The following is a 22,530-nucleotide window of genomic DNA, read 5'->3' as shown; positions in this document are numbered from 1 at the left end:
CACAGTGTTACCCACTGCATTTTCCCTCTCCGTTGCCCCGTCTACCGACTTTCCCACCACACCAGCACCTCTTGGTTCCCCTTGAGCTCCTGCCTACCTCGCTGTGCACTCTCCTCAGATAAGATGACTACGCCCAGTTACCATCTTTCTTGAATGCTTTACTGTCTTTGTCTGCTAACTGAGAGTGCTTGAGGGCAAGCATAGTCTTCTGTCTTTAGATTGATGTACAAAACTGCTATTATTTTCTATAATTGACCTGCTTCCAGTGCTGTTGTCCTGGCAGCTGCATGTTTGGAGACCCCTGCGTTTGAGAAAGGGACCTCTCTCATAACATCCACAGTTCCATCTGGTACTGCTTGGGTCTGACAAGACTCCATTCTGTGGACCACAGCAAAGATTACACAGACAACTGCTGGCCTCCAGAGCACACCAACTGGCCTTAAGACAGATCAAAGTCCACTTGTAGGAATCCTAGTATAATCATGTAATAGATCAGCTCCAGCTGAAAGAGACATGGGCAGTCCTGAGGGTCTGGCTGATCCCTATGTGCATGGTATCGCCTATCTGAGCCCAAGGATATGTCCTTTCAAAATATACCTCTTCTGCTTGACCCCTGCAAGAGGGGTCCCCAATTCAAAGGGGCAATTCAGTAGTGGTGGCAGCAGTAGAAGCTGGGAGTTCTGGGCCCCAGTGAAATGTCTGCCCTTACCCTCCTTCCCCCATCCATGGGCCTGGCCGCAGCTGTCTTTCTTCTCCTGTTGCTTTAATCACACCATGCATTTGCCCCTCTCCTACTCCACTCTCCTACAGATCTGGGTGACTCTTGCCATGTTTCAGCTTCATGCTTTCCAGCCAGGAGTCCTCCATGGGAGTGTTCTTCCAATTCTTGTCCACGGATTTCTGGCCTTTGACTCACACCTTAAAACTGACTCAGAAATCCCTCTTCCTCCATTGATATCTTCCCCTACAACCTCTTCAGCCTCTCCTCTCCACCTGTTCTTGCCTTTATTTATTTATCAGAGCTGGGTGTCGGCCATGTTAGTCAAGGGGAAGTTTGCTGTTGACTTCAGTGGCAGTAGGGTGACTGAGTGTAAATTGCATGTTCTTTGGGAATTTTTTTCTTCTTTCTCTTCCCCAAACTTCCCCCAGTTTGAGAAATGCCTGGAACTTGGAAGCCAGTTCAAAGCCCAAGAGGATGAGGCCGGTTCTGAAAATAGCCACAGTGCAATTTTAAAATAGCTTGAGCTCTTCTCCTGCTTTAGCACCGCTGCAAAATATGCTCCCTCGACAGGGGGAGAGCTGTAAATAAATGTGCAGTGATTCACATAACAAACCGTTCCCCGGCAGGAATCTGGCAGAGGAGAGCCTGGTAGAGCCTGATCTCCTCCCATGCTGTGCAGCGCAGGGTTATGTATCACGGTAGCCCTGGGGCATGTAACCGCAGCATGGGTCAGTCTTAGGCCATGGGGTGTACAGTTACTAGCTAGATCAGGTGCCCTGCGGGTGACAGAATGGAACATATCGCGGCTCCCCACTCTTCAGTCTTAAGTTCATGAGATCAGACTCCTGCCCAGGTGTAATGCCAGTGAGAAGACTGCAAGCGGAGAGACCGTTGGGCTAGGCCTGGCTGAAATAACACACCAGAGGGATGAGATGGGTAGCCCCGTCATAGGTGCTGGAACTAGGGGATATGGGGAGCGCTGCAGGACCCTGTGGCTGCAAGTACTTTCCCTTACAGACAGGGTTTCTGGCTGGGTTCAATGGCTGTCAGCACCCCCACTATCAAAACCATTTCAGCTCCTGTGGAAGGGAGGCAATTTTGTCAGCTTGCTTGTGCCCTTTCACAGACTGCATGTGGCTGCTTTAGGGAGGTGTCCAAAGAACACCAGGGTCCTCAAGCCTGTGAGTTTGCTGAGCTAGCAAAGGAAGGATTTGGGGGGTGCTGTTGGCACTGAAATTGCTGCTTTTCTGTTGTGCTGTGGCATCGAGGTCTTGACCATTCGTGGTTGCCAGAGTCCCTACACCACAGCCACATTCCAGCTTAAAGCATCAGAGTCATCTTGTTGTTTAGTAAGCACAGAGGGCCAGGGGTTGACACAGATAGCTAACGTTAAGGGGTCTGAAAAAGCTCAGCAACAACAATGCACCCACAAAACCTTAGATGCCTAGGCTCCCACACAGTGCATGAGCGAGGTAGGTACCTTTGTCTGGTTTGCAGGGAGGCCCCTATCTCTGCTACCTTATTGATGTCGTTCCACTTTAGTTAAACAAAAATAGTAATTCGGCCAGAGAGCTAGTTAGAATGACTGTCCAGCCTAGAGGTTTGGGGCTGTCATGTAAGATGGTACTTGGTAGACCCATGTCCAAATCCCATCCCCACACCCCAGGAGGAAGTGGGGGGCTGAGGTGGGGTCTTCTATACCATGGGTGAGTATCTGCTCACTAGTCTAAACCTGAAAATGGAGATTGTGTCCCCGCTTCCCCGTCTGTTTCATGTGAACTCACCTGAGGGACCCGCTCCTGGGTGTGCTCAGTGGACACCTACTGGAGCAGGCCCTGCCTATGACTTAGTGGAAGCAAAACCCAGTCTTTCCCTATTTGTGATTGGTACTGGGGCACAAGCAGGATCCAGGCACAGGGGTGCCTAGAGGGAAGCTGCACCATGGCTGCTAGGAGGAAAACTTTAGTGTCAAGTGAGCTTAGGGCTTTGGTGGCACCTGTGCTGGCATTTTGTGGATGACAAGTGGTGTCTAAAAATAGGATCTAGGTGTCTTTGTGGAGCCCACCCAGAGAAAATAGCTAGATATGATGACTATGATGTTTTTGGCATTCCCTCCCACAGTTTGGCAGTGGAGAGTGGCTGGCATGTTTCCACCCCAGAAGCAGCTGCATTTCAGTGGTGGGATAATGGACAAGCAGCCACCCAAGGGTTTCAGACAAGGCTGACCCAACAGGGATCACCGAGAAGCAGGGAGCTGAGGATGTGAAGAAGGTAAAGGTCAGTAGAATGATGATTGGTGGTGACTGATGTGCTGTTTGTCCTATCTCTGCCCTGCACTAGGACATACTGGGGCATGGGTAAGTGTCACTGCTGTTGTCCCCAGATGGGATATTAGACCTGCTAGTCTGGTTTAGCTCTGGCTTGGGGCTCAGTAAGTCTCTCTTCAGTCAACCAAAACAAGAAAGCAGTCATGTAGCACTTTAAAGATGAACAAAATAATGACTGCTTTTTTGTTTTGATAGAATACAGACTAACATGGCTCTCTCTGTCACTATTCAGTCAACCAGTGTTGAAATTCAGCAAAGAGATATTGGAGCATGTTCCAAAGACACCAACATCAGACAGTTGTTCGGTGGTTTATGTGAAACACTTGGTACTAACAGAGTGCGTATGGAGCAACTGCCCATCCTTTTGTGGTGTGGCCCAGTCAGCCAGCAGCACGTTGGGTGTGAGGTGACAAGTTGACCTGCTGGGCTCAGGTTATTCCAGGGCAGTTGAAGAAGGGTAGCTAGGAATGGCTGCTGGAGATAAGCAGTTGTGGTAGCCCTGCTGGAGCTAGGCAGGTAGCTGGAGAGAGAGAGAGAGAGAGAGACATAGAACGTAAAGTACTCTGATATTAGTACATAAGAACAGCCACACTTGATCAGACCAAAGGCCCATCTAGCCCAGTGTCCTGTCTTCCTATAGTGGTCAGTGCCCGATGCCCCAAAGAGAGTGAACAGAACAGGGAATCATCAGAATGATCCCTCTCCTGTTATCCATTTCCAACCTCTGACAGAGGCCAGGGACACTGTTCCTACCTGTCCTGGCTAATAGCCATTGATGGACCTCACCTCCATGGATTTATCTAGTTCTTTTTTGAACCCTGTTACAGTCCTGGTCTTCATAACCTCCTCCTCCAAGGAATGCCACAGGCTAACTGTGCACTATGTATAGAAAAATTTCCTTTTGTTAGTTTTAAACCCACTACCCATTCATTTGGTGACCCCCCCTAGTTCTTTTGTTGTGGGAACAAGTAAATTACTTTCTTATTCAGTTTTTCCACACCAGTCTTCATTTTATAGACCTTTATCATAACCCCCTTAGTCTTCCCTTTTCTAAGCTGAAAAGTCCCAGTCTTTTTAATCTTTCTTTATATGACACCTATTCCAAACCTCTCGTCATTTTTTGCCCTTTTCTGAACCTTTTCCAATGCCAATATATCTTTTTTTTGAGATGAGATGACCACATCTGTATGCAATATTCAAGAGTGGGAGTGAGACAGAAGGAAGAGGCACGCAGAAGTTAGCAGGGAAACAGGCACAGGGTGTCCACAGGGCATACTCAGGGGTATGAAATGTGGGAAATAAAAAGAAGAGTTCAAAAGAAGAAAGCAGAAAGAGCTGAGTGAGAACCAGGATTGAGGAAACCCAGTGTGCAACACACCTGAAAGGATGCAGTGTCCATCACTGTCATGTTGGTCCATTGTAAGGGTTTGGCCTGTCCTGCCAGCCTTTTGTTTATCAAAGCTCATGTTGTGTTCTGCAGTGAGTATAGCTGAAGTGGGGGGCCTGGGTTATGGGGATGGTGGGTAATATGGGGTGGAGAGTTGAGCTCACAGTCTTGACTAAAAAGTTGGCTTCCCCATCCCTAATTATGGGTTCAGTCTTGGGCCCAGCTGAGGTATCCACAGCACAAAATCAACACCATTGGAATTCAAATTCACACCCCCCCCGGCCCCATTGCTGACAGCAGGGGAAAGGCCAAGGATGCAACGAACCAGGGAGACTGAATTATTTCAAGAGATTGTTCCTTCTCTGGTGGCTTCAGTGCTGCTCCTTAGGCTACTCAGAGAACTTGGGTGTCCAGAGCTCTCAGTCATGGACCTTTCATTAGCATGCCAGCACCCAGATAATGATTGCCTTTGGGGTTAGGAATTGCCTTCTTCTTACTTTGAGTCTGGTTCCTGTTCTGATGGGGTGGAGGATCCGCTCTGGTAATGCTCCTCTCCTCACCTATTTTAATGTTGCATATCTGGGGTATCTGGCCACTTTCCTATGCTCACTGTGCCTAAAAGCTAAGGGGTGAGCCATGGGGCAGCCAGGACAGGCTGGTGTCCCTTGGCCTAATTTGACAGGTGTTACCCATGCTAACGCATTGCAGCTCTTTGAATATGTATCTACTACTCAAGTTTGGATTCTCTGTTTCAGGCAGTAGTTGTTCACGCTTTCAGGCTTAGGTCAGTCTCAACACAGGTTAGCCAGGGATCATGTTTCATGTGTCTTATTAACAATATTCATCACTTAGGTGCTCTGGGGAGGGGGGTGGCCGTGATGCAGACACCATCTTTTAGGGAGCTTTTGCAGTTTTCCTGCCCCGCCCCCCCCTCCACTCCAGAGCCCTGGAAAGCGACCGCATCTACTGCATGTAGAATCTCTGCTATGCAACCTGATCCCAATGATTCACTGCACATTACCTGATCCCCCCGCCGGTCCCAGCCCAGCTTGGTGGGGTGGGGGGGGCGGGGATGTACACTTATCCCTTCTGTATGTAGCTGACTCTGTGAGGCTTTGGGAATGGAGCTTCCAATATACAGTGAGTCATTTTGAACATGCCTGGATCCAGAAGGCCTCATGTTGCTCATGAGTCATGTAGCTCACCTGTTTGAATGTTTAAATAAACTCTTATTGCAAGGACATGTGGCTGTGAGCGAGCCAACCAGCCTTTGACTGACCATGGAATTGCATTTCTAATTGGTTAGAGAGAGATTTACTTTTAGCGGGTGTTTCCATAATGCATTTTTATTACTCAAGTATTTGTAGTCACACTGCAAACTCAGCTAGCATCATACCAGGTAACTGATGTATTTTTTTAGATTCACTGGCACTATAATCATGGAAGAGAGACAACTACTGTGTTTTCTGTGCCTTTCCTTTATTCGCATCGCTTCAAACAGTTCACCCCTCTGGGCTGATAGATCCTTTATGGACATGCACTGCCTCCAGCTGTAAAAGGGAGACTTAGCTACTGGTTGACTTTGCTGTTGTGGCTTTAAAACACAGGATTAGGTGGGGTAACCTAGCTCTGCATAGGTTCCTTTTAGCTGCACGGCAAACACATTAATTGAAGGCCTTTGAAAGTCCCTGTAGTCCCATGCCACTCTGCTAAATGCACCGGCACTCTTGCAGCAGCTGCTTTGGAGCCATACTAATAGTGGTGCCAAGCTCAAATGCTCAAAAATCCTGCGTCAGGCTCATTACAAAATCATGAGATTGGCTTTAATCTCATGACAATCTGTGACCACAACAGTCAGTGGCCTTTCGGCCTTTGCACTTTGAGTCTTTAGGCTCCACATTTTCCTCACAGACACATGAGCTAGAAACTTTACTTTTTCTTTAGGAAAGTGGCTCCTGTCCCATTGCCACAGCTTATATCACAGGAACTGACGGCACATTTATTTTTTTGTGAGTTTATTTATCTTTTCTTTCCTGAGTGGGGTTGAATCACCCCAATGAACACCAACTTGGGGGACCCAGGACTGCTGGGTTCTATTTCTAGCTCTGCCTAGGAGGAGCTATGTGAGATTGGTGCAAGTCACTTGACCTGATCTCTCTCTACCTGGTTTCCCATGCAGGCCCTCTCACAGGTCCAGAAAGGCCCTGGCTGCTACCATCTTTTGTGGCCCCAAGGCCTAATAAAATAAAATTAAAAAAACCCTGATAACACATGAAAACAAAATAAAGAAAAAAAACCCAAAAGAGTGAGCTCATTTGAACTTTTTTTATATAACAACTGCTTTTCTAGCCTTTTTCAGTGCCAATGAACTAATTATTGAAGGACACGCATAAATCCACATTGTGAAACTTATCAATTGCCCCCAGCGTCTCAATGTGAGCCTCCCCCCGCCTTTGGCGTGAGGCCAAGGCTGAATGGCCCTCCCCTGTCCCTGCCCCCAATTGGGCCTGTTCCAATCTGTGCAACCGGGGTGGTAATATTCCAGTGGAGGGGTATTGCATTGTCAGTACTTGTAATGGGTTTTTGCCCCTCGGATATTGCCAAGCAGCTTTCCAGCTATGGGCCAAGAGTGTTACAGCCGTGCCCAGTCTCTTTCCAGCAGCATGTTCATTGATTCTCTGTCAGACATGAGCAAACAGAAAACACTCACTCTTTGCTCGCAGGCAGGAGTGACTGGAAGGCAGTGTGCCTGGAAGGTGATGTGCCCCAGTGACAGCTCCCAGGCTCCTGCTTTACCTGTTACTTGCAACCCCACATGCCACAGAGTGAGGCGGGGGGGTGGGGTAAAGCGGCCAGCTGCTGCGTGCTGGAGGAGGTGTGTATGCTCCCAGCCAGGTTCCCGGTCTGTCCATGCCTGTCCTACAGCCCCTTGCTCGCTGGACACTCCATGTACAGTCTCCAGCATGCACTGCTGCTGGTGACCCCTGGCAAGAAGCCAGGAGAGGGCGCAGCAGGCGGGGGGGGTCTCACAGCACCACTGCCCATTTACCTGCAGCTGTGCCCCCATGCAGCTGGCTCACAGCACCGTTGGCCGCAAAGAGGCACTGTGGGGTAGGGACCTGTCCCCCTGCCAGATAAGGTAGCCTAGACTTCCTCCTTTGCACACTCCCCCTACACACCTACCCAGGCCCATCAACAGGCAGCAGAGTGGGTCTGGCAGTATCCCAGGGCCCAGTGATTCAAAAGGGCTGGAGCCCTGGACCTGCTAAATTACAGCTCCAGGTAAGGCTGAGGGCTGGCTGCAGGAGCAGGAGGGGGCGCTTTGGCTGGTACTGAAGGTTGGCTACCCTCAGCCCCACCACATCGGGGAGTGTGGAGCTGGCCTCCTCGCCACCCTGCCCAGGAGCCCAGCAAGTCCGTCAGCCTTCCAGCCCTGACTCCTGCAACCTCCCGCTACACCCGCCCCTGACTCTTGCCCCCCTCCCCACTGCACACAACCAGCCCTGTCTCCTGCCCCGCTGGACTCCTTCCCCATTCCCCCAGCACACACCCAGCCCTGATTCCTGCCCCCTCCCTCCCTGCACATACCCTGTCCTGAATCCTGCATCCCCACCCCATCTTGACCCCCCCCCCACCTTCCAGCACTTAAATTTCTTACAGGCACTGTTGTATCACACTCCGGTTCCCATCCCCGCTGTTCTGAGCACCCTTCCTGCCAGGGATGGTTACAGTACAACAATACCCATAAGAAATGTCAGTTACTTTCACCACCCCCCATTCTCAGGTTTCAGGCCACCCCTCCCAGGAATTGAGGCACCTTGTCCCTGGTGGCTTTAGTCAGCTCAGCTGGCTTCCTTCCTGGAGTTAAGCCCAGTGGAATCTCCATCCCTAGAGTTTTTTAAGTCCCAACTTGACACAGTCCTGGCTGGGATGATTTCGTTGGGGTTGATCCTGCTTTAGGCAGGGGGCTGGACTTGATGACCTCTTGAGGTCCCTTCCAGCCCTCGGATTCTATGATATGAGTCTATGATTCAGTTGTCACAGGGCTGCCTCCCTGGTACCTGGTTTGCTCCTTGCTAGGGACCCGCCCTAGCTGATAGCTCCTCTCCACCATTGCTGTTCTTCCTGAGGTACTACCTGGGTCCTGTCACATCATGCTCCCTCTGCCAGGCCCCTAGCAGCCTTTAAAGGCCCAGGTGTAGCTCAACCCCTTCCAGCTGGCTCAATTTCACTCAACTGCTCTGACAGAGGAGTGCTGGACCTCACAGTATACTTGCAGAGACAAGCAGTCCTGTGAAAAGAGTGCTTGAGAAGGACAAAGGATGATGACAAGATATCAATTTGATCATGGCTAATATTTATTGCTCATTTTTCAAAGTAAAGTGCAAAGATTTTGTAAACATGGTTTCCAAGCCATTTTGGACAATGAGCTCAGGGTGGGGGCGCATTCCCCAGTCACAAAGCTCAAAGAAGTGGATTTCAGAAGGAAAAAAATCCACTCTCAGGTCACTGGCAGGCTGTGGCCTCAGGCCTGGAATAATCTCCTCATACTACATGAGGTTTTTGTGGTCTCTAGATCTGTGTCATCGTGAAGGGTGGAAAGATCCATCATGTAGGAAGGAAGAATCACCCAGTAACTATGGAGTGGGTGATCTGGGAATTGCAAGAAACAGGTTTAAATGTTTTTGGAGAGGTAGCTGCGTTAGTCTATCTTCACAAAACAAAATAGCAGTCATGTAGCACTTTAACAAAATAATTTATTAAGTGATGACCTCTTGTGGGGCAGACCCACTTCTTCAGCTCTGGAAATAGTTCCAGAAAAATGTCCAGCTCTGAAGAAGTGTGTATGCCCGAGGAAAGCTCATCACCTAATAAATTATTTTGTTTGACTTTAAAGTGCTACACGACTGCTTTTTTGTTAGGTTTAAATGTGTGCACTGTACCTCAGGCTTCCTGTGTAACCTTGGGCAAGGCACTTAGCCAGATTTTCATTGGCTTTGGATTTAAAGGGGAGTTGGACACCTGGATGCTTTTGAAAATCTCATGAGGCACCTAAGTAACTTTTCACCTCTGAACCTTAAAATGCTTTGTGCCTCAGTTTCTCCATAATTAAAATGGGGACAGTAGCACTGCCCTGCCTCAAAGGGGGACTGTGAGGATAAAAGCTTTGGTGAGGTGCTCAGATAAAATGGTAACAAGGATCATGAGATGGACGAACCAACCTCCTGCTGTTGGGTGGACTATGAAGCTTGGATGTGGGCCTGCGCAAAGCCATCTGCAGGAGGTGTGCAACCCTGACTGTCCGCTTTCAAGAGTCAGTGGAGCTATGATAGTGGAAGAGAGATCAGCGTTAACCCTGAAAACTACAAATAACTTTGTACAACAAATCCTTTGACAGATAATCCCTCCCTCCCACAGCTCTAAGTGTGCATTTCTTGTGACCCCCCTAAAACCCTGTTTAAAGCACAGAGGAGAAAAGATACTTTTTCCAGTATAAAATATGTAAGTTATTGTGTGTTGATCACTTAGTCTTTGTCTAAACTTGAGCCTTTGTAAAAAATAAATCATCCCCAAATGAATGATGGCCGTTACATTGGCAGATGACACTCTCCTGCTGACATAATGCTGTCCTCCCTGGCGCTTAGGTAGGTGTAACTTATGTCGGTGAGGACGACAGTTTTGTCATTCCCCTGACTGATAAAAGTTTCACTGATGAAAGTCCTAGTGTAGCCACAACCTTAGAAACAGCTGATTTTTCAAACTTCATTAGTGGCTGTTCCTCAGTGAGGCAGTCACTGGATGAGTCAGAGGCAGAGGAGCAGGTTGTTAATTACGAAATTCTGTTCTCTCACAACTTTATTGTGCGTCTAACAATACTTTGTGTTTTTTCTTAGGGGCCTAGCTCCTGGAGTAATCTCATGGTGTGAGAAGCTTAGTTGTCCTTTTAAAAAAAAAAAAATAGGTAAGTTTTTAAGCCATAAATATTGAAAAGATGAAGCCTAAAGGCTCAAAAACCAGAAGGCAAATATAACAGAACCCCAAATTTACTATTTCCAAAAATCTCTTTTTTTTAAGCACATTTCCTTATTTTTGGGATACTTAGCTTGCTATTTGTGAATGCTTGGAAGTGGTGATGTTGTCAGCATCGGAATAATGGGTTGTGCTGCTGCTGGGTTGTGCTGCCACATATTTTACTAATTTAAATTGCATAACTTCCAGCTGTGGTAATATGTTGTGCAACTGTTGGGCAATTCTGTAGCACAATAGCAACGGGGAGCCAATCTGCCCTCAGCAAAGCATTCTTTCGGCCGCATCTAACAAGATCAAAGTGGAAAGGACATGCAAAATAAAAACAAGGTTATATATAATAAACCATACTAAGTAAAGCACAGGACTGAATATGCACAAGTCTAATTAAAATAACCAATTAATTCTAATATTCTATTTGTTTCCTTTCTTTTCCTTCCCCCTTCGCATTTCTTTAATCCCATCTTCTCTTTCTTCTCTTCTTAATTATTTACAACGGTGCATAGGTATCCACAGCAATTTGCAAACACGTACAAAAACTCAGGAACACAGGACTTCCTGCAGACTGGATATGATGAACGGTCCATCTAGTCAAGAGTTGTTTCTCCAACTTTGGTTAATACCAGATGTCTCAGAGCAAGCTTCAAGAAAACTCCAAATGGACAATTATGGAATAGCCTGCCCCTATGAATCTTAGAGGGTAGCTGTGTTACTCTGTAACTTCAAAACTTCTTCCAGATTACTTAGCATTTAGTTGCTGGCCATCAACAGACCATATTCTGCTGTTGGTTATTTTGATATAAATCCCAAGTAGCACAGTTGATTTATGCATTGTATTGAGTTAAAGGGAAAATAATATTTAATGCAAGAGATGGTGCTATCATCATTAATTGACTTGATCCTCCATCTGAAGTCAAAGGGAGTTCTGCCCAAGTAATGGCTGGAGGATAGAAGGTAGGGAAGGGAATCAACTCTCAGATTGGACATGTGGCAAACACCCCTAACTCCACAGGCTTGGGAGTAAGGGCAAGTTACGTCTGTGACATCACCAGTTGTCGAGGATGGTTATGCACAGAAACACAGTGATTCCTAGTCTACACTATGTCCCCCAACTGACCTCAGATAAACAAGTTCAGCTACGCAAATCCTGTAGCTGAAGTCATTGTACTTAGTGTGGTGTCTTCCACGTGGTGAGGTTAGTGGGGGTTGCTCATCTGTTGATGCCATCTACTCTTCTTGTCCTGGTGGAGAACCAGAGTCAACAGGAGAGCACTTGGAGGTTGATTTGTCATGAACTGACTGCTGATGGAATTGCTGCAGTGTTGATCCACTGCATCGTGAAGACAAACCCATTGTCTGGGGAAACTGCATCTGGGGAATAGAAGTGGGGAAAGTATCCCAAAAGTTACTTGAGTAAAAGTGCATTTGCTTTGGCAGAGTGTGTGCGGGGGGGACATAAGCACAAGTTATCAGTGTCCCTCTGGAAAACTACTTGAGTAAAAACGTGTGCGCGCGCGCACACGCACACACGTTACATCTAGATTGTACTCAGATAGCCAGAAGTGAACATATACACCCACGCACAAAGAGTCACATCTAGATTTTATTCAAGTACCCAGAAGTGAACAACACACACATCACATCTAGATTGTACTCCAAGTACCCAGAAGTGAAAGCAGCTGCACTTTTACTCAAGAAACTTTTTGGGTACTTTTTCCACCTCCGCAGTGGAGAAGATGACTAAACCACACCCAACATCCATTCCCCTGAGCAGTCAATGGGGAACCCACACAAAAAGTAAAACACCCTAAGACAAGGGAAAAAAATGGCTGTGCTACCTAACTGTGCTCTCGAGCTTGTAGTCCCCCAGAGATGACTTGCACTTAAATTTAAGTGGTCTGCCAAAATGACTGTCTTGCTGTCCTCCTGAAACTTGACTTTTTTTTTTTTTTTTGAACGTCTAAAATATTGGCCAGTCACTCAACCCCCCAATATGGAACACCAATGCACTGCCTTCCAACTCATCTTTTCCCTTCAACGTGTTTGGTTTGTGAACCAGGAGTTCAAATGTCTTCACACCTAGCTCACAGGGTCACTGGGAAACACAAACCTTCCTGTCATGCCGAGATGCAGTCCCCATGGTTACCAACAATGTATGTGGATTTGTAACAAACGTCCGGATTCAGCACAGTGTCCAGTGACTCCTTATTGCTAACATTATCCAGGAAAGAAGGTAGAATTGTGCAGGGCATGGCACAATTAAGAACAAAGTGAGAACATTTGACATGGCAGGCGTACTACTGGGCAGCTGGAAGACCCACGGAAGGAGCTGACCAAAAGACTCTCTCTGTAGAACATTATTCAGAGAGGAAATTTTTTGAACTTAACACAGAAGACATGCAAAGAACAGGGAAGGGAGAGCTATGTTTGTCCCCTATGCAACAGTGGGAAGGCATGGGAAGAACTCAGTCACATTCATGCACCAGTCTTCAGCTCCCCCTAACGTTCATTTTTGTATGAAACTTCCAAAGCTGTAACATGACTGCAGTTGGAAACATTCTTGTGTTGCTAGTTGCATTATAAAGTGTGGGAGTCTAGTTTTGCAACAGTAAATAGCACAAAGCAAAAGTGCACAAAAATATCACACCAAGCAAAATGTCTCACCCTGCAAGGTGTTGAGCAAACAGCATAAAAACCAGACACGTAGATGAGGTTCTTCTTCGAGTGTCCCCGTGGGTGCTCCACAATAGGTGTCAGGCTCACCCGGCGCCACAGATCGGAAATCTTCCAGCAGTTTCTCCTGGATCGGGCATGCGCCGGCACGCGCCGCCCCCCTGCGCGCCCCCAGCTGCGTGCGCGATCCGGTCCCTGCCAGTTCCTTCTCAACCACCATCGGCTGCAGATGGAATCTACTCAGGCTAAGGCCAGAGTCAGATTAAATAGTGTTTTTTTTCTACGTGTCATTCGTTGTTTTTGGTTATTTAAAAAAAAAAAAAAAAGAGAGAGAAAGCAAAGACAAAGAATATCAACAAAAAAAAAAAAGAGAGGAGCGGAGAAGAGAAGAGCGGACGTGAAGGCCATTTAGGCCGCCCGCTGCCGCAGGCCGGTGATCACTATTTGGGGTGGAAAGGCACGGATTAAGAGCTAAGTACCCTATTAACAGTAAAGGACTCACCACAATGGCCTCTTCAGGTTTTAAAAAGCGTGAGTCATGCCGTGAAGCTATGCCGGCCTCCGTGGGGCATAGCGAATGCATCCGATGCCTGGGGGAAATCACAGGCTACCCAGAAGTGTTCTCACTGTGCTAAGCTCACAGCCAGGACCAGGAAGGACAGAGCGATGAGGCGTAAAATGCTCTTGTTAGTAAGGCTCTCCAGCCGGACTTGCCGGAGAAGCCTCACCCAGAAGGGCCCTCTGAGTTGTATAAGAGGAGGGCAGTTTTCTCTGACCCCCTCGGTGCAGAAACGGAGGAAACTCTCCCTGGCTCGATCCTTGCCGGCGTTTGCAGCGAGCAGGACGAGCGGAGCACACGGCCCCCAGCCACATACTCAGGCAAGCGGCAGCGCACGTGGCAGAGGCTGAGCCTTCGGTTATACAACAGCCTGCACGCGCGGCGCCTAGAGTGTCAGCGAGGCAAGCGCCGGACCCGGCGGCACCGCCACAGGCGGCACGGGCCCCCACGGCACCAACGGTGCAGGGGCGCCAGGCACGGAGCCTGCAGGCACCGGAGGAGGATACCTGCGCAGCACCGCAGCTGACGGTGCCGAGCGCGGCGCTGACAGCGGGGCCGAGATCCCTGGCACGGAAGGGGGTGGTGCCGGCCCCGCAGGGGAGGGGTAAGGCAAAATCAAAAGCCCGGCACCGCGGTCCATCTCCGGACAGGGCTGTGCTGCTGTTAGCACCAAGCCCTCCCCCTGTGATACACACGCCGCACCGAAGGCCTGTGTCTCCACCGGCCCATCCGGAACCTCCTTCTCCGTTCCTCCAACCAATGTCACCATGGCTTGGGCCACCTTCACCATTTCTGGGATTGGATCCCCTAGAGTACTATCACAAGCCAGTTTCACCTCTACCTGTGTCGTCGCGGAGGTCTCGCTCTCCCAGACATTGGGGGTACACACCCCGTGAGTGGTCTAGGTCTCCATCCCTGGACCCTTGCCCATGCTGCCATGGTCGTCCTTATCATGCTGGACACAGACAACACAGGCCTACACCCAGGGGCAGGACCCCCCGGCCACTCAATACCCCCGTGGGCACTCCCGATTGGGGACGGAAACACAGTTGTCTCAAGGGGAGTTAATTTTAGAACCCCGAGACTTTCCTTCACAATCCTCCAGCGAGCAAGTGTATCATCGACCGCAGGAGCCCGAGGGTTCGAGGGAGGTTTACCCTAGTGGTTCCTCCTCATCCTCCCCAGATAAGGCCATGGCCCCCCAAGGATGTCTCTCCCCCGGATGACCTTAAACAGTTTCAGGAGCTGTTTAAAAGGGTGGCTTTCACACAAGACTGGATTCACTTCCGGAAGACAAAAAGCCGGTGTTAAAGGCGATTATTCAAGAGGGCTACACAGCATCACGGACGGGAGTCCAGATTTCCCTGGACGTGGCGGACACGGCGGCACGTTCAACGGCTACAGCAGCAGTCATGCATAGAGAATCCTGGCCCCAGATGTCGGGTATCCCGAGGGACCTACAGGCGAAGATCGTGGACCTTCCCTTTGATACATAAAAGCTGTTTTCAGACTCAACCAACTCGGTCCCTCACTCCAGTAAGGACTGGAGTGCTACACTTAGAACCTTGGGCATTTATACTCCCCCATACGGGAGGGAAAGATTTTATCCTCAGCAAAGACGCTACGCTTACAACCACAGTGTGCTCAATATCAGCGGGGCTACGGCCAAGGGCGCTATCAACAGCAGCAATAGTACAGAACTCCTAGGCGACGTTCTCAACAAAGCCCTACGCCCTCAGGTCAGGCCCAAAGGCAACAAGTTTGACGGGTATGTCGGGGGCTGCACTATCAATACCCTCGCTCAATGCCACTCATCTCATGTTCCATCTTCGCCTCGGACCGTTCCACTCCCAATGGCAAAAGATCACCACAGACAAATGGGTGCTGGAGATCATAGCCACAGGTTACGTGATCCCCTTCCAGTCGCTTCCACCGACGAAGCCTCCCACCAGGCCTCACCTCAGGGACGCTGCCACAAGACGAGGCTCAAGCAGAAGGTGAATCACCTTATGTTCATAGGGGAGGTGGAAAGAGTGCCGGAATAATTCCAGGGGAATGTTTTTATTCACGCTACTCCCTACCAGAGAAGAAAACAGGAGACTGGAGGCCCATCTTAGATCTTCGGGGCCTCAACCGTTACTTGCGCAAGCAACGTTTTCGGATGATCACAGTTGCCTTGATACTCACGGCACTGGACGATGGAGACTGGGTTGCAGCACTCAACTTGCAAGATGCTTACTTTCATATAACAATCCACCCGGCACACAGACGCTTCCTCTGCTTCACGGTCGGCCAGGAGCGCTTCCAGCACAGGGTTCTTCCGTTCGGCCTCTCCCCGGCCCCCAGAGTCTTTACCAAAACCCTGGCAGTGGTGTCAGCCTACCTGCACAGACAGGGGGTGTTTATTTTTCCCATATCTGGGCGACTGCCTGCTAAAAGGGGCCTCGAAGGCAGAGGTCTCACGCATGATACGCGTCACAGCGGACACGTTTTTCTTCGCTGGGCCTAGTCATCAACCTCACAAAGTCAAAGTCCGAACCCACACAACATATAGAGTTCATAGGGGCACGCATAAAATCCATCACAGCAAGGGTGTACCTACCCGACGCCCGCTTTCGCACCATCAGTTCGCTGGTGCAAGTCATCACATACAGCCCCACGGTGCCGGTCTTAACGTGCTTACAGCTGCTGGGCCACATGGCGGCAGAGACGTTTGTGGTACAGAATGCCAGGTTGCACATGTGAAGCCTGCAGCATTGGCTGGCGAGCGTTTACAAACCGGCATCCCACACTGTCCACAGGGTGGTGTCGCCCACAACAGAGGTGCGCAGATCCCTGGCGTGGTGGGAAAACCCCGAGAATCTGCTAGTGGGGGTGTCTTTTTCCACCAACCACAAATTTCTATTTTTTCTTACTACCGACGCCTCCCACATAGGGTGGGGAGCGCACATGGGCGACAAGGTAACGCAAGGGCTATGGTGCCCTGCAGAACAGACACTGCACATAGCCATGCTGGAACTCAGAGCAGTGTTCAACGCCTGCAAACATTTTTGAGATTACCTACATGGCAAAGTAGTTGGGATTCAATACTGACAATACCTCCACTATGTTTTACATCAATCGACAAGGAGGAGCACGATCCCGTGCCCTATGTGCGGAAGCAGTCCAATTGTAGAATTGGTGCATCGCCAACAACATAACGTTGAAAGCCTCGTACTTGCTGGGCGCTCACAACGTGAAAGCAGATCAGCTGAGCAGGCGCTTCGCAATCACGCACGAATGGCAGATCCACTCCGATCTGCTACGGTGCATTTTTCGTACATGGGGGTTTCCCCAGATCGATCTGTTTGCCACAAGGTCTTGCACAAAGCCAGAAGGGAGAGAGCTTGCATGATACTCATAGCCCCGCTTGGGATCGGCAGCAATGGCTTCCCTTGCTTTTGCGCATGTCGGACCGCCCACCACTCCCTCTACCGGTGGCGCCGGACTTACTCACACAGGCTCAGGGGTCCTTAGTGCACCCGCACCCTCAGGGTCTGCACCTACAAGCATGGCTAATCCATGGCTCAGCTCTTGAAAGAGCACATGTATGGAGGGAGTACAACAAGTCCTGGAATGTAGCTAAAGGACCTCCACCAGGAGGACTTACAAGCAGAAATAGACTCGTTTCACAGCCTGGTGTTCCGCCAGGCAGTTAGCTCCCCTTGACGTTCCTATACCTGTAATACTAGAATACTTATTGGACCTCAAGAGAGGCGGGTTTTCTCTATCCTCGCTAAAGGTCCACCTCGCCTCTATATCAGCCTTTCAGCATACAGAGGAAGGGCCCACGGTATTCGCCCTTCCTATCATTACCAGGTTCTTGAAGGGGCTGGTAAACCTGTACCCCCCTCGGAAACCGCTTCCACCATCATGGAATTTGGACTTGGTGCTCAGCACGCTATCGTGTCCACCTTTGAACCATTGGCCACAGTTCCCATACGTCTCCTTACAATAAAAAAACAAAACAAAACAAAACAAAAAAAAAACAACCTTCCTCCTTGCAACTACGTCAGCCCGCAGGGTGAGTGAGCTCGCGGCAGTGATGGCAACGCCGCACTGCACAGTATTCTCAAAGGAGGCAGTAACCTCAAGGCTGCACCCAGCCTTTGTTCCAAAAGCCTCTTCGGAGTCCAATCTTAACGAGCCAATAGTTTTACCCTCGTTTTACCCGAAGCCTCACAGCTCAGGCAAGGAGGCACGCCTGCATCTCCTGGATTTGAGGAGGGCGTTGGCCTTCTACATAGAAAATGGACAGGCTCCTAGTCTCTCTCTCTCCCAGGTCAAAAGGAGAAGGTCTCTCTTCACAGAGAATCTCTAAGCACATTGTGTCCTGTATAAAAATGTGTTACGAGCTTCAAAAATGCTCCTTTGCTGGCCCCGCCCAGGGCTTACTCCACCAGGGCGGTGGCGGCATCAACAGCCTTCTTCAAGGGCATTGCATTAAAAGACATCTGTAGAGCGGCGACCTGGTCATCTTACGACACCTTCGCCGAGCATTATGCCCTGCCTCGGGTATTCGAAGAAGATACCCGTCTGTCGACAGCAGTCCTCTCGGGGGCAAGCTGCACATAAACCGATTACCCACCTCCTTACTTGGGTTACTGCTGGGTAGTCACCTATTGTGGAGCACCCACGGGGACACTCGAAGAAGAAAGAGAAGTTACTCACTGTAGTAACAGTGGTTCTTCGAGATGTGTCCCTGTGGGTGCTCCACCACCCGCCCATCCTCCCTGCTTCGGATCTCTGTCTAGTGTTTTTCAGGAGCATCCGAGGCGGTTGGTCAAGGAACTGGCAGGGACCGGATCGCGCACGCGGCTGGGGGCGCGCAGGGGGGCGGCGCACACCGGCGCATGCGCGATCCAGGAGAAACTGCTGGAAGATTTCCGATCTGCGGCACCGGGCGAGCCTGACACCTATTGTGGAGCACCCACGGGGACACATCTCAAAGAAGACCGTTACTACGGTGAGTAAAGAAAGATTACTCACCGTAGTAATGGTGGTTCTTCGAGATGTGTCCCCGTGGGTGCTTCACATTAGGTGTCGGGCTCACCTGGTGCCGCAGATCGGATCTTCCAAGCAGTTTCTGCCGGACTGCGCATGCGCCGGTGCGCGCTGCTCCCTTGCGCGCTCCTGGCCACGTGCGCAATCCGGTCCCTGCCAGTTCCTTGACCAACCGCCTCGGATGCTCCTGCAAAACACTAAACAGATATCCGAAGCGGGGAGGATGGGCGGGTAGTGGAGCACCCACGGGGACACATCTCGAAGAACCACCGTTACTACGGTGAGTAACTTCTCTTTCTTCTTCGAGTGTCCCCGTGGGTGCTCCACATTAGGTGACTACCCAGCAGTAACCCAAGATAGGAGGTGGGTAATCGGTTTATGTACAGCTTGTCCCCGAGAGGACCGCTGTCGAGAGCTGGGTATCCTCTTGGAATACCCTGTGAAGGGCGTAGTGCTTGGCGAAGGTGTCGTAGGATGACCAGGTCGCCGCTCTGCAAATGTCCTTTAGCGCAACGCCCTTGAAAAAGGCTGTTGATGCCGCCACTGCCCTAGTGGAGTGAGCCCTGGGCGGGGCCAGTAAAGGAGTCTTCTTGAGTTCGTAGCACATTTTTATGCAGGATACGATGTGCTTCGAGATTCTCTGCAAAGAGCGACCTTCTCCTTTCGATTTGGGAGCGAGAGAGACCAGGAGTCTATCCGTTTTCCAGATGGGCTTGGTCCTGTCTATATAGAAGGCCAGCGCCCTCCTTACGTCCAGGAGGTGTAGGCGCGCCTCTTTGTTAGAGTTATGAGGCTTTGGGTAAAACGAGGGTAAAACAATAGGTTCATTAACATGAAACTCTGAAGAAACCTTAGGAACAAAGGCTGGATGCAGCCGTAGAGTCACCGCCTCCTTGGAAAAAACAGTGCAGGGTGGCATTGCCATAACTGCCGCAAGCTCGCTCACCCTGCGAGCTGACGTGATTGCGAGACGGAAGGTCATCTTTATCGTAAGGAGGCGGAGGGAAACCGTGGCTTAAGGCTCGAACGGTGGTCCCCTTTTCGCATTAAGCACCAGGTCCAAGTTCCACGAAGGTGGAAGCGGTTTCCGAGGGGGGTATAGGTTTACCAACCCTTTGAGGAACCTGGTAACCATGGGATGGGCGAACACCGTGTGCCCTTCCTCTTCGTGTCTGAATGCCGAAATGGTGGCAAGGTGGACCTTTAACGAGGATAGTGAGAGTCCTCCTCTCTTGAGGTCCAATAAATACTCTAATATTACAGGTATAGGCACCGAAAGGGGGGCTAGCTGTTTGGTAGAACACCATGCCGTGAAGCGGGTCCATTTCTGCTTGTAGGTCTTCCTGGTGGAAGTCCTTCTGCTACTTTCTAGGACTTGTTGCACTTCCTCCGTACATGTGCTCTCTAGGGAGCTGAGCCATGGATTAACCACGCTTGTAGTCGCAGGCCTTGGGGGTGCGGATGCACTACGGGCCCCTGGGCTTGCGTGAGCAGATCCAGCGCCACCGGAAGGGGCATCGGTGGACGGTCCGACACGCGCAGGAGTAGGGGGAACCATTGCTGTCGATCCCACGTTGGGACTATCAGGATCATTCGGGCTCCTTCCCTCCGGGCTTTCTGCAAGACTGTGTGGATCAGCACTGTGGGACGAAAAGCGTAAAGCAGGGGGGCCCCTACAGGAGATCGCGAATGCATCCCCCAGGGACCCCTGTCCCAGTCCTGCCCTGGAGCAGAATTGTGGGCACTTCTTGTTGTGTTGAGTGGCAAACAGGTCTATCTGGGGAAAGCCCCATGCGTGAAAAATCGGTCGTAGCAGATCGGGACGGATCTGCCACTCGTGCGTGAGTGCGAAACGCCTGCTCAGCTGGTCTGCCTTCACATTGTGAGCGCCTGGTAAGTATGAGGCTTTCAAGGTTGTATTGTTGGTGATGCACCAGTTCCACAACCGGACTGCTTCCACACATAAGGCACGGGACCGAGCTCCTCCTTGCCGATTTATATAAAACATGGTGGAGGTATTCTCTGTACTGATCCTGACTACTTTGCCTTGTATATGGTCTCGAAAATGTCTGCAGGCGTTGAACACTGCTCTGAGCTCCAGTATATTTATGTGCAGTGACTGTTCCGTGGAGGACCACAGTCCTTGCGTCACCTCTTCGCCCATGTGTGCTCCCCACCCTATGTGGGAGGCATCTGTAGTAAGAAAAACCAATATTTGTGGTTGGTGGAAGGGTACCCCTGTTAGCATGTTCTTGGGGTTTACCCACCACTGCAGGGATTTGCGCACCTCTGTTGTGGGCGACACCACCCTGTGAACGGTGTGTGCTGCCGGTTTGTATACGCTCGCCAGCCAGTGCTGCATGCTGCGCATGTGTAACCTGGCGTTCTGTACTATGAACGTCGCTGCTGCCATGTGGCCCAGCAGCTGTAAGCACGTCAGAACCGGCACCGTAGGGCTGAAGGTGATGACTTGCACGAGGGAGCCGATGGCCCGAAAGCGTGTCTCTGGTAGATACACTCTCGCTGTAATAGAATTTATGCGTGCCCCTATGAACTCTATGTCCTGTGTGGGGTCTATCTTTGATTTTGCCAGATTGATAACCAGGCCAAGCGAAGAGAACGTGCCTGCTGTGACGCATATCATGCGTAGTACCTCTTCCTTCGAGGCCCCTTTGAGTAGGCAGTCGTCCAGATACGGGAATATAAATACCCCATCTGTGCAGGTAGGCTGACACCACTGCCAAGGTCTTGGTGAAGACTCTGGGGGCCGAGGAGAGGCCAAATGGTAGGACCTTGTATTGAAAATGTTCTTTGCCTACCATGAACCGGAGGAATCGTCGGTGAGCCGGATGGATAGTTATGTGAAAATACGCGTCTTGTAAGTCGAGGGCTGTGAACCAATCTCCATCATCCAGTGCCCTAAGGATGGAGGCGATTGTGATCATCCGAAAGCGTTGCTTGCGCAGGTACCGGTTGAGGCCTCGAAGATCTAAGATGGGCCTCCAGCCTCCTGTCTTTTTCTCCGTGAGGAAGTACCTCGAGTAGAACCCTTTCCCTTGCAGTTGCTCCAGCACTCTTTCCACTGCCCCTATGAGCATGAGATGGTCTACCTCCTGCTTGAGCCACGGTACGTGGGAGGCCTCCTGGAGGTGGGGCCTGGGTGGAGGTCGTGGCAGTGGGAGCGACTGGAAGGGGATGAAGTACCCCGTGGCTATGATCTCCAGCACCCATTTGTCTGTGGTGATCCTTTGCCACTGGTCGTAGAATGGTTGGAGGTGATGGTGGAATAACAGCTTCGGATGACCTTGTGCGATGGCAGTGATGGCACAGCCCTGGATCTGTGTGTCAAACTTGTGGCCTTTGGCCCTGCCCCGAGGACGCACGGCTCTGTTGGGAACGTCACCTGGGAGTTCTGTACTGCTGGTGCTGTTGATGTCACCCTTGCTCGTAACCCCTGTGGTACTGGGGACGCTGTGGCTGGTACTGGTACCGTCTTTGTTGAGGGTAGTACTTTTTCTTTCTGTATGGAGGGGTGTAAATCCCCAGGGTCCTAAGTGTGGCTCTTGAATCTTTACTGGAATGAAGGACCGGGTCAGTTGATTCAGCAAACAGCTTCTGCGTGTCGAAGGGAAGATCGACGATCTTTGCCTGCAGATCCCTCGGTATACCCGAAGTCTGGAGCCAGGACTCCCTTTGCATCACCACTGCCGTAGCTGTGGAGCGTGCTGCTGTGTCCGCAACATCCAGGGCGATCTGAACTCCTGTCCTCGAGGCCATGTAGCCTTCTTGCACG

General features: G+C 50.4%; 2 long non-coding RNA genes across 2 annotated transcripts in view; one reads left to right on the top strand and one right to left on the bottom strand.

The window, feature by feature from the left end:
* The first annotated feature begins 2,689 nt into the window (after nucleotides 1–2,689).
* LOC142002191 (uncharacterized) lies at nucleotides 2,690–13,923 on the top strand. Its single transcript, XR_012642624.1, has 3 exons — nucleotides 2,690–2,998; nucleotides 10,330–10,397; nucleotides 10,969–13,923. It is a non-coding gene; the product is annotated as an uncharacterized LOC142002191 (long non-coding RNA).
* Nucleotides 3,342–22,530, bottom strand: part of LOC142002192 (uncharacterized) — a 40,128-nt gene continuing 20,939 nt past the window's right edge. Inside the window, exon 2 of the long non-coding RNA XR_012642625.1 lies at nucleotides 3,342–3,568. This is a non-coding gene — a long non-coding RNA (uncharacterized LOC142002192). The remainder of the gene's footprint in view (nucleotides 3,569–22,530) is intronic.

Source organism: Carettochelys insculpta, chromosome 27 (assembly GCF_033958435.1).
Source record: "Carettochelys insculpta isolate YL-2023 chromosome 27, ASM3395843v1, whole genome shotgun sequence".
Classification (NCBI taxonomy): domain Eukaryota; kingdom Metazoa; phylum Chordata; order Testudines; family Carettochelyidae; genus Carettochelys; species Carettochelys insculpta.
This window is presented reverse-complemented; position numbering and strand designations above follow the sequence as displayed.